Here is a 13258-nt window from a genome sequence, read left to right on the forward strand (position 1 = left end):
TCCTCATGCTTTCGGCTTAAAGCATGGAAACGCTCTTCTCTCGCTTAATCTTGGCGAGTGCGTCTTTCGACTCCTCTACATCTTGGTTAGGGAGATTTAATGGCTCAACCACAACCATAGACATAGGTTTTTCACAAGCATACAACATCTTCAACTCCATAGCTCTCTTCTTCACCTAAAGAGTGTAAGCTTCCAAAGCTACACAATTGCATGGACCAAGCTTGGATCTTCCTTTCCTATGCACATTATGCCAAACATGCACCATATTTTGCTTCAAATGTTGGGATCTTTTCCCTCTTGATAGAAAATACCTTCTAACAAATTCTTATTAGGTTTGTCTCTCAAGGGGAACCCAAGTTGTCGAATAGCCAAAGCAGGGTTGTAGTTAATTCCTCCTTGTGTACCGATGAGCGGCACATTAGAGAATTCACCACAACAATCAATAATATCCAAACTAATCAATGAAGAATCATACCAAACTATATCAAACTATATCTCTAAGACCATCGTAGACATTGTTTGTTCTCCACAAAAGCAGGCGTCTGAGGCAAGTGTGAAATAAACCACTTGTACAGAAGAGGAATGCAACAGACAATAGTTCCACCACCCTTAGAATTCCTTAGATTCAAAGAGAAATACATATCTCCTACGAGAGTAGGCACATGATTCCCAATCAAGAAGATTCTAATGGTGTTAACATCAACAAAACCATCAATGTTAGGGAACATGGCTAAGCCATATATGAGTAGCACAAAGATAGCTTCAAAAGCATCCACACTACCTGCTTGAGCAAAAGCAGTAGCTTCCTTGATGAGGAACTCAGAAGTCAACCCAAATAATCCTCCTTTCTTTACCCAATGATCCTTTATCTCATACTTCTTCAAGTGAAGAGCTTCAGCAATAAGATGATATCTATGAATCTCTTCCAATCCACTAAAAGGCACTTTGCTAGAAACAAGTATTCCCAATACATGGGCGTACTCCTCCAATGTAGGCACAAGCTGATAATCCGGAAAAGTGAAGCAACGGTAGAGAGGGTCATAAAACTGAACCAATACACTCAAATGTCCTTCAACCATATCGGCAAACAAGATAGACAGAAGCTTCCCATGGCGTTGTTTGAAGTCCAAGGGATCTAATACAAAAGATGTTACCTTCCTTAACTCTTTCAAGTTGGGACATCTGAAACTGTACTTCTTAGTGTTCCTTCGTCCACAATCCATAGTCTGAAAATATTTGCAAATAACACCTCAGTTCCTTGAAATTTTCGTGTGATGAATGTTATGATGCGCATGAATGCATGAATGCAACAATCATAAATAAGGGATCACATACAAGGCAAATAAACAAAGGTCAATGGATGAATCAAGCCATTGTCAAGATCAATCATCCATTTTGGTGGATTATGGTTTGCACCTTATCAACACCCAGGTTCCATTGATATTGACAAGACTTGATTGGATCAACCAAGAATCAAGGGTTTGTTGTGAGTCGCGAGCATGGAGCCTGGGTAAGAACCATCCCAAGGGAGTGAAATAAGGATAAAAACCTGTTGATCATGTTCTAAAAAGTTCCCAGAGTCTTAATTCCATCTATCGAATATTGCAGGTTAGGATGACTGACTCATCAACCCATAATATTCTCAAGAGAAACTCGTCTGAGTGTAGTATCGCGTAACAACTGTTATCAAGTCTACACTTAAACAGTCTCCTCACTACATCCTAAATAGGCCAAGAAAGGTTAAATGTTCTACGGTAATCAGCTTCATGGACCCCATATCAGAGACAGTAATGCCTAACCACAAATAACTTCTGTGATATTCCCAACTCAAAAGGGGTCTCCACCGATCTTTTACCTTGCTCAAGAAACCCTAGCATAGGGATCCCTTGATCTTTTACCTTTCTCATTTTTTTCCATCCAATAACCCTAACACTCATCCAACATCAATTCATATCCAGTACAATCAAAATCAACCATTTAAACACCCATTCAATCCATGTTACAAGTGTTTGGTTCATACATGATTTTTCAACCATCCATGACTTGATCCACCCACCAATTCGACCTAAAATCATTCCACAAAGGTCCTAACTTAATTTCCCATCATGATATGATCATATTAACTTAAAACATCCATCATTTTTCCTTGGGAATCAAGAAATCACAAAATCACCAAATTAAGTCATGTTGGTTGGTCACATTTTGAAAAGAATGGCCTATGGGAAGTTCTAAAGACCATAACTTTCTCATTTTTCAAGATTTTTGAATTCCACTTTGAGCCAAATTTCCTAAATAATTGCCTTTCCAACTTATTTTCAAGGTCCAATACTTAATTCATTAAGGATAAGATTCAATTTTGCTATTGGCCAAGCATGTCCAACATGCCCTAAAATCATGCCATAACCATTACTTTGACACATTTCCATTTCCAAACCAAAGTCTCTTTTAACCTGGTTATTTTTTAATTCAATCAAGTTCATGGCAAGGAACAAATAGGCCAAAATTGGGACAAAATGCACGGGCGATTTTTATTTGGCCTTGGTTCAAAGTTGTTGACTTGCCATGATGCACAAGCCAGATGCACATCAGTCAGATTCTGGAATTGGGTACACCAAGTCCTCAAACTCAATTCTTTTGATCCCAATGATCCAAAAACATATTTAAAATGGTATTGTGGTAGGTTTGTAAGTCAACTTTCACATGGAAACCTCCTCAAACAGAAAACTCAATGCCATGTGCACAAATTAACATTTGCCCAAAATGGCAAAAAGCAAATCCTGTAGAAAACCTTGTCATTGCCTTTGGTTGTTATAAATCCATGCTAGGGACCAAGACCAACTTTTTTGTGGTTCAAATAGGCTCATAATGTAGTTGTTTCATTGCTCCCTATGTCAACACTAAGCATGCCTTAAGTCACATGCCAATTATGCTCAAACCTCCACAAACTTCCCCCAAAAGCATCCACACACCTTTCCCATAAATATGTGAAGGTGTTCCACTGCATGAACATGCTGAAAAAGGTGTGTAAGACCCCAACTTTAACCCTAAGATCCCTCATGCCATCTCATCATATGCATTAGCATTGGGATCATACCTTGGCATCCTCCTTACCCCTCTTTCATTGGGTTTGTTTTGGGAGAGATCACCAAGCACCATGTGATTGTATCATACTTTATATTTTGTCCTTTACTAACTAAAATACCCAAAATATGTCTTTGTATTTGTCTAACTCTTTTGTAGGTAGGGCATGATCACCATTGATCTATCAAGTTCACATCTAGGGTTTAAGACCCTCATTGCTAAAAGCTCAACCAAGAAATGATCCACAATGGTTCTAGGCATCATATATGAGTCCCAATGATCTTTACATGTTATTTTGATCAAGAATTCTTCAAGAATTTGGAATTGGTTTGCCTTGGAAACCCTAGTTCATCTGGGTATCTTGAGTAACTTCTTCAACAACCTTCTTCACCAATTGATCAAATATCTCAAGGGACACTTAAAATTACATTATCTTATGCATATATGATCTCCAATTATCCTAAGAATTCAAGATAATTTCAAGTTAGGAAGTTGGTCGATGGTGGTTGGCCAAATGAATTCATCGGATCAAAATTGGGTCTCCCTAGACCCTATCTCCTACAATTTTCATCATATGAAAATGATTCCAAGATACAATTTACTCTAAATGACATTACAAACAACTTTCATGTTGTGGTTTAGATCTAGTTTTGCTTGGAAAATCATTTTTTATGTTGAAAGATTATAGGTCATTTTGTCTAAACCCTAATTTCAAAGTCAACTTCCCAAGGCCATAACTTGCTTAATTTTTATGATATGAAGGATTTCCAAGTTTCACAATCAAATTCAAGGTGTCTACTTAAACTTTTATATTTTGATGAAGATCTAAATAAACTTTTATGAGCATGTGATATGAGGATACATTATAGGTCATTTTGGACCAATACCATTGAACAAGTGATTTCCCTCAACTTCAAAAATGCATAACTCATTCATCCCAAATCCAAATGATGTCAAATCAGGGACCATTTTGAAGTTTTTTGAAATATCTACAACTTTGTTGAAGACACATCTCTCATTTGAAGTTCACATAAAAAGTAAGCCAAGGTGGAATAATTGAACATATGGACTGACACTTAGAAAATATTTTGACATGTTGAAATTTCCAAACTTCCACCTCAAAATTCACCATGATACAAGCTTCAAATGGAAAAGTGTTCAACATAAGTGCTTTTCCCCTTGATCTAACCTTTCTAAAGAATCCAAATTCTTTCATTTTGGACAAGGTTTGAGGGGTCTGCACATGGCTTGAACAGGGATGTATCAGTTGGCAAGAATCATTCTTCAAACATCAAAACATCTTTGTCTTGCATCACAATTCTCATTCAAACTTCATTTAACTTGCATTTGGACCTAATTGAGTTGCTTCATGGTTCTGTACATGCCCATGCAAGTGTGCACTTCACATTGCCAATTTTCGAAGCATTTTCAAGTGTGCAAATATCACTTACATTTGCTATAAATAGAAGTCCCTTGCATCAGATTTGAAGGACCTTGGTCCATTTTAGTTGACTTTGTGACTTATGTTGTTGGGCCTTGGTCAAGGTTGATTTGACTTTGTTAGGTTAAGATCATTGGATTTAGGGGATTGATGGAATGTACATTCCATCTCCCAAAATGAATGAATGATCATAACTTGGTAAAAGTCCTCATTTGTCCAATTTGTGTTTGATCCATTCCCCCTCCCTCTTCATCTCATTCTCATTCTTTATGCATTCATGTCATGGACCTATAATGTTTCTATATCCTAAGGCTAGTTGATTGCAAAATCAACATAAGTATGGATGAGATTAGGTCCCCCACTTTGCATATTCTTTTTGGGTGTGAATGTTACATGAGCATAGTTCATCATACTATGTCTCTAACATGCATTAACACCAAAATTCTATTGCCCGACCTCAAATAGTTGTGACTTCTACATAAGTCCAATTACGATTGCTTAACATAGCGCTAAATTTGTGACACAAAAAGGCATAGCATTCTAGTTAGTGAGATTGTAATTCTCCCCTCTTTCATGGTATTGTGTGAAAACTTGGCCTTTTTCCTTCCTTTGGAAGATGTCTTGGTTCAAGGATCCATGCTTGTGATAAGTGGATTGAGTGTTCTCCAAAAAATGAATTAAACAAAAAAAAAGTAAAAGCAATACTAACTTCTAACTCATTAACAAATAACATTTAATTTCAAGTCATTTACTTGTAATGCACTTTAATTTTTAAGCTTTATTCATTTGCCATTATTCATACCATTCAAGTTGTTTATGTTAATATCATTTTAACTTTGTCCACTTGGACCATATTATTGTAATATATTGCCATTGTGTATATTGTGATTGTTTGTGTGGTCTTTTGACCTTAATGTACATAATAAGAACAAAAACCCTAAAAAATATGTTGTGTGGATTGTTGGTTTGATTTGAGACTATTGGACATAGAATTAGGCAACATTCCATATGGAAAGGACCTGGCCAATGCCAACTTTCATGACATCAATTGCTTGTGAATTGAAACTTCATCTGATACATCATTGAAGATCCATTTGAGTTCATCTGCAACATGATCACTATGAAGCTATTATTTTGTACATGTGACTTATGCCATCTTTGAAGTCATCTACTACATGGGCAAAACATGAAGAAGATCATGGAGTTGCTAAGCTTGGATGTGGCTATCTATCTTTGATGCCTTGCTATTCAACTTTCTACTTGTGTATTGATATTGCTTGATTCTAAAGTCCAAGGGAAATTTGGGTTTCTATATGACATTCTTGTCTATTGGATTGCAGCCCATTGGTCAAATCTTTTCAACTCTCAAATTTTAAATTTATGCTTAGGATTAGTCTCTTCATCTCCTCCCCATTTCTTTAATTTCAAAATCTCTCCCTCCTTTTAAAATCTTCTTTGCTTGTGTCTGTTTTCTAAACATAGACCATTATTGGAAACTATAAACTTTGGCCTTATGCCATTGCAATTTCAAAATCTTTTCTTAATCAAACTTGTAAGTAAACTTAACTATACTTGACTTCAAATTTCAAAAGCCAAAAATAACTAACACTCATTCAAACCATTTTAGGCCCTTGTGCCTTTCAAACTTAAATTCTTGTTAAAAGCAATGCATCCACTTTGAAATTGATACCACGAACTACGAGGTTTTGATCCCTCATTTTTATGATGGTACGTAGGCACAAGTCTGAGTGTCTTGTCAAACACAAAAATATAATTAATAAATTCTTTTCTCATCCCCCCATTCTATTTGTTTACAAATATCATTTGTATAAAAACACATATGCACACTAGAAAGGGCTCCCTAGGAGTACATAGGACACTTTGGGTGTTAATACCTTCCCTCTGTGTAACCAACCCCCTTTCCTGTAATCTCTGGAATTTTATTAGTTTTGATTTAAATACTTGTTATCTTTTGGGTTTTGTTCGTACTTTTTTCTTTTCCCTTGGAAAACAATAAAAGCGCGGTGCCGACTCTGGTTTTATTGACCTATAGCTTATCAATAACTTGATGGTCATGAATCTACCACTACAAAAATTAAGTGGCGACTCTGCTGGGTAGTAGTCTCCAGTGGGTTTAGCCTACTTTTTTGTATGTATATAACTGTATATTTGATGCATGTATATTTGTTTGTATGATATAATCTGCTTGTTGTGCTTGGTGATCTCTGAGTGGTGAGATAAGTTCTAACCCAAACTTTAGTGAAATTAAGATAGGAGGATGGTATAGTCATGTTTAACTTGTGTGGAGTAGTCCTTAACAAGTTGGCTTGAGACACATCCACTCAGTGGAGACCCTTTTGAACTTAGGAATGTCACACAAGTTATTTTTGGTTAGGCATTACTATCTCTAATTTGGGGTCTGAGAAACTGAGGACCGTAGAACATTTAACCCCTCTTGGCCTATTTAGGACGTAGTGCGGAGACTGTTCAAGTGTAGACTTGATAACAATTGTTACACGATACTACACTCATACGAGTTTCTCTTGAGAATATTATGGCTTGACGAGTCACTCATCCTAACTTGTAATATCCGATAGATGGAATTAAGACTCTACGAACTTTTTAAAACATGATCTACAGGTTTTTATCCTTAGTACACTCCTTTGGGATGGTTCTTAACCTGACTCCATGCTCGTAACTCATAACAAACCCTTCAATCTCGGTTGATCCAATCAAGTCTTGTCAATATCAATGGAACTTGGGTGTTGATAAGGTGTAAACCATAATCCACCAGAATGGATGATTGATCTTTACAATGACTTGATTCATCCCTTGACCTTTGTTTGTTTGCCTTGTGTGTGATCCCTTATTTGTGATTGTTGCATTCATGCATTCATGCACATCATAACATTCATCACACGAAAATTACAAGGAACTGAGGTATTATTTTCAAATATTTTAAGACCATGGATTATGGACGAAGGATCACTAAGAAGTGCAAATTCAGAAGTCCTGGTTTGAAAGAGTTAAGGAAGGTAGCATCTTTTGTATTAGATCACTTGGACTTCAAACAACGCCATGGGAAGCTTCTATCTATCTTATCTGCTGATGTAGTTGAAGGACTTTTGAGTGTGTCGGTTCAGTTCTATGACCCTCTCTACTATTGCTTCACTTTTCCAAATTATCAGCTTGTGCCTACGTTGGAGGAGTATGCCCATCTTTTGGGAATGCCTGTTTCTAACAAAGCGCGCTTTAGTGGATTGAAAGGGATTTACAGATTTCATCTTATTGCTGAAGCTCTTCACTTGAAGAAGTCTGAGATAGAGGCTCATTGGGTGAAGAAAGGAGGATTGTTTGGGTTGCCTTCTGATTTCCTCATCAAGGAAGCTACTGCCTTTGCTCAAACCGGTAGTGCGAATGCTTTTGAAGCTATCTTTGTGTTGCTTATCTATGGTTTAGCTTTGTTCCCTAACATTGATGGTTTTGTTAATGTTAACGCCATTAGAATTTTCTTGATTGGGAATCCTGTACCTACTCTGTTAGGATATGTACTTATCTTTACATCTAAGGAATTAAAAGGGTGGTGAAACTATTGTCTGTTGTGTTCCTCTTCTGTAAAAGTGGTTTATTTCGTACTTTCCTCAGACGCCTACTTTTGTGGAGAACAAACAATGTCTACGGTGGTCTCAGAGACTTATGTCTCCCACTAATGATGATATAGTTTGGTATGATCCTTCATTAAGCAGTTTGGAGATTATTGACTGTTGTGGTGAATTCTCTAATGTGCCTCTCATTGCTACACAAGGAGGAATTAACTACAAGCCTGCTTTGGCTCTTCGTCAACTAGGGTTCCCCTTGAGAGACAAACCTAATAACACTTTGTTAGAAGGTCTCTTCTGTCAAGAGGGTACAGATCCCCAACATTTGAAGCAGAAGATTGTGCATGCTTGGCATAATATGCATAGGAAAGGAAGATCCGAGCTTGGTCCATGCAATTGTGTAGCTTTGGAAGCTTACACTCTTTGGGTGAAGAAGAGAGCTTTGGAGTTGAAGATGCCTTATCCTTGTGAGAGACCTATGTCTATGGTTGTGGTTGAGCCATTAACTCCCCCTAACCAAGATGTAGAGAAGTTGGAAGACGTGCTCGCCAAGATGAAACAAGAGAAGTATATGCGGGAAGAGCGTTTCCATGCTTTGAGCTGAAAGCGTCAGGAGTTGCAACTTGAGTCGAAGGACAAAGATGCACATATTGAGCTACTTGAAGACCGGGTGACAAAGAGACAGAGAGAGTCGGAGGTTTCATCTTCCTCTAGTATGCCTCAGCCTTCCGTTGCTTGGGAGAAGATTGATGATCAGCTTGTCCTCGAGAAGACTCAGATGAAGGCTTCTTTTGAGACCGAGATCCGACGTATTCGAAGAAAGTACACGCCTGCCGCTAGATCTTCTGATGTTGTTGTTAGGGATCTTTAGGATGACTAGTCTCCTTTTCTCTTGTATTTTGTATTTTTGGTTTCTGAAATTTTACTCAGTGTAATCCTTCCAATTATATAAATAAAAGAGATTTTTATGTTCATATCAAATTGTTGCAATATATATATATATATATATATATATATATATATATATATATATATATATATATATATATATATATATTTGCAAATAATATAGTAAGTTCCTTGAAAATAAAAATAAACAAGCATTGTATTTCATGCATCATTCGCATAAGCAGGTTTCTCTTTTGCCAGATGTCTCATTGGTGTTTCTTCTGTGCTTCAGCCAAGCTGACTCATCGATACAATACCCGCGCCAATCATATGAAGATTATAGAGCATTTTGAACAAGAGAACAGAGACCTGAAGGATGAGATTGCCCGTTTGACTGCCATGATGGAGTCAGTCCTAGCTGCTTAGAGCCAATCTTCTCCAACGTCTGCAACTCTCCTCCTCAGATGACTGTCATTTTAGGGGTGGCTACCTCTACCATTCCTGTAACTGTTGCTCATTTTGCACCCAACATGCCTTCCGGATTCCCAAGGGGAATGCTGTAAGAACAAAGTTAGTTTTACAATATATCTCTAAGATTTTGATGATAACAAAGGATGAAACAAAAATGGTACTCTAACGAGATTTTTTCTTAGAGTGCAGGACTCTGAACATTTACACAGGATTCTGACCATACATCAGATACAAAATTACATCAGGTATAAAGTATTCGATAATCATATGTCACTCAGAAAGAATACGTCCAGAAGGTTTTGATTCTGATCAACGCATATACCAGCGCAACATTTAAGAAGTCAGAAGCTCCGACAAAAGGCTACTGGAACTAGACTATAATACTTAAGAAGTCTAGAGCACTAAGAATCTCTGATGAAGTCATACAAAATCATGCTCTGAAGACAAACTCTGATATATCAAGACTCTGATGCAGACTCACCAGTCCAAAACGCTTAACCGAAAAGAATCTCAATATGGAAAGAAAGTATTTCAAGAATGAAATAATGTGGCGGACAAAACGGTTTTAGAAAGAAACAAAGAGAGTAATGACATTAATTATTCTTCAATGACCAAGATTTTGTCATCACTCCAACGGTCCTCTCAATGACTATATAAAGGATGGAATACCTCACAAGACAACACACCTGAGACACACATAAATATCATTCCTTCTTTCTCTTTTTCACGAGCTGCTGCTCTTACGTGAAAAACTATTGCTCTCATATTTTCTGTAATATTTTCTTTTTGTTAGAAGCACTTTACATTATAATTTACTCTTGCTTAAACTATTTCCTCAAGTGACTTTGCGTAGTCTGAATACTTGATAGGGCTAAGAGATTATTCTCTTAGACGTTTGTTTGTGTAATCTTTCAAGACTAGTGGATTAAGTCCTTTTTGAAGGCGAAATCACCTTGGTCGGGTGGACTAGAGTAGCTTTGAATTTCAAGCGAACCAGTATAAAATTCTGCGTGTGTTTTGATTTCAAACCCCTTTCTTGTTTTCTCAACCTTCAATTGGTATCAGAGCTTCGGCTTTGTTATTGATTTTCTAATCAAACACTTAACAGTGTAGAGAGATCCAACGTGCGAAAAATTATGGCCAACACCAATGAAAGAGATAGGTACAATGCTAAACCTCCAATCTTAGATGGAGAAAAATTTGATTATTGGAAAGATAGAATTGAAAGTTTCTTTCTGGGCTACGACGCTGATCTCTGGGATATTGTCACAATTGGCTACACACAACCTATGACAGACGCTGGAGTTGCTATTCCCAAAAGCAAAATGTCAGATGATCAGAAGCGTGAATTCAAAAACCATCACAAAGCCATAACGATACTACTCAATGTTATTTCCTACAATGAATATGAAAAGATCACCAATAGGGGAACAACTAAAGAAATATTTGACTCCCTGAGGATGACTCACGAAGGAAATTCTCAAGTCAAAGAAACAAACGCTTTGGCTCTAATCCATAAATATGAAGCCTTCAAAATGGAGGACGATGAAGCTGTAGAGGTAATGTTTTCTAGATTTCAAACTTTAATTGTAGGCATCAAAGTGCTAGATAAAGGATATACAACTGCGGATCATGTCAAAAACATTATTAGAAGCTTGCCAAAGAAATGGAGACCCATGGTCACATCTTTAAAGTGATCAAAAGATCTGAACAATATCAACCTTTAGGAACTCGTCAGTTCACTCAGAAGCCACGAGATAGAACTGGAGAAAGATGAACCTCAAAAGAAGATCAAGTTTGTAGCACTAAAGTCCAGATCTGAAAGATGCGAACCAGATAGAAACAAAGCCTTCCAGGCTGAAGAAGAAGACAGTGATGACTCTGAGAAGGAAGACTCTGACAACGAAGAAGAATTATCCCATTTAACCAGAAGAGTAAAACAACTCTAGAGAAAAAGGAACAATAACTTCAGAAGATTGAGACCCAAATGGGATCGATCAGAATCAACTTCCAGTGGTAAGTCTCATAAAGATATAACATGCTATGAATGTAAGGAAACGGGTCATTACAGAAATGAATGACCCAAGTTGAGGAAAGAAAGCTCTAGAAGAGAAAATTTCAAGAAAAGTTCATTCAGAACTAAAAAGGGACTGATGGCCACCTGGGACGACAGTGGATCTGATTCCTCAGAATCAAACTCTGAAGAACAGGAAAATGTTGCACTCATGGCTACCACCTCCAGAAATACATCAGATGGAGAATCTGAATCTGAAGAGGTATATTCTGATCTTTCTCGCTCTGACCTTGAATCATGCCTTTCTGAAACTCTTAACTCATATCAGAAACTGAAACAAAAATTTAAAGTTGTAAAAGAGGTTTTTGAAGAAACCATCGAAGAATGTGGTAAACATGAGATGACAGTTTCAGAACTAAAAGATGAAAACCGAACTTTGATATTAGAAAGAGACTCCACAAATAAACAATGTTTAAAACTTGAAAAAGTGTTATCTCAAGCTCTACAAACTTCGAACACAGTAATTTATGAATATGAAAAATCTTTTCAAAAGTTTCTGAAAAATGGGATAGAGAGAAGCAGAATGGCATCCATGATTTATGGAGTTATTCAAAATAATAAAAGAAGAATTGGGTATAACCCTAGTGAAGATAAATCTTCCACAAATGACAAACCTAAATCTCTGTTTTCTTATCACTACACACATACACAAGCACAACATTTTGATAATGCTAGAAAACCCAAAGTTCTAAGAAACTCTGGGAAAACTAATCATAAAGGACCCAAAAGATTTTGGGTACCAAAGGATAAGATTGTTTATGTTGCAGATATCTTATGCAGCAGAGTTAAGACACCAGTCATGGTACCTGGACTCTGGATGCTCGCGACACATGACGGGAAAAAGTATATGTTCTAAAGCCTGGAACTTAAAGATGTTGGCTTCGTAGGTTTCGTAGGAAATCAGAAAGGAAGGATCAGAGGCTCCGGAACTATTGGTAATGGAACCCTTTCCTCTATATCTGATGTTCTCTATGTAGAAGGATTAATGCATTACCTGTTATCAATAAGTCAATTAAGTGATAACGGCTATGATGTAATCTTCAATTAAAAACATGTAAAGCAATTAATCAGAACAATGGAATAGTCCTAATCGCTGGGAAGAGGAAAAACAATATTTACAAAATAAATCTTTCATACTTAAAAGAACAAAATGTAAAATGTCTAATGTCTGTTCATGAAGAGCAATGGGTATGGCATAGACGCTTGGGCCACATTAGCATTAGAAAACTATCTCACCTAAATAAACTCGAGTTAGTCAGAGGTCTACCCAAGCTGAAGTTTTCTTTAGATTCTCTATGTGAGGCATGTCAGAAAGGGTAATTTTCCAAAACATCTTTTAAAAAGAAAAATATTGTTTCCACCTCTAAGCCTCTGGAACTTCTTCACATTGACCTGTTTGGACCTGTTAAAACAGCATCAGCCAATGGAAAGAAATATGGACTAGTTATTGTTGATGATTTTAGTCGCTGGACATGGGTAAAATTCCTAAAGCACAAGACTGGGTCTCACTCTGTATTCACTAGCTTATGTTCCAAAGTGCAAAACAAATTTGACACGAAAATCATCAGAGTCAGAAGTGATCATGGTGGAGAATATGAGAATAAATGTTTTGAGGAAATATTTGATTCTAATGGAATATCCCATGATTTCTCTTGTCCTAGAACTCCACAACAAAATGGAGTTGTAGAAATGAAGAATAGAACA

This window comes from Lathyrus oleraceus, chromosome 1 (assembly GCF_024323335.1).
Source record: "Lathyrus oleraceus cultivar Zhongwan6 chromosome 1, CAAS_Psat_ZW6_1.0, whole genome shotgun sequence".
NCBI classification, from domain to species: Eukaryota; Viridiplantae; Streptophyta; class Magnoliopsida; order Fabales; family Fabaceae; genus Lathyrus; species Lathyrus oleraceus.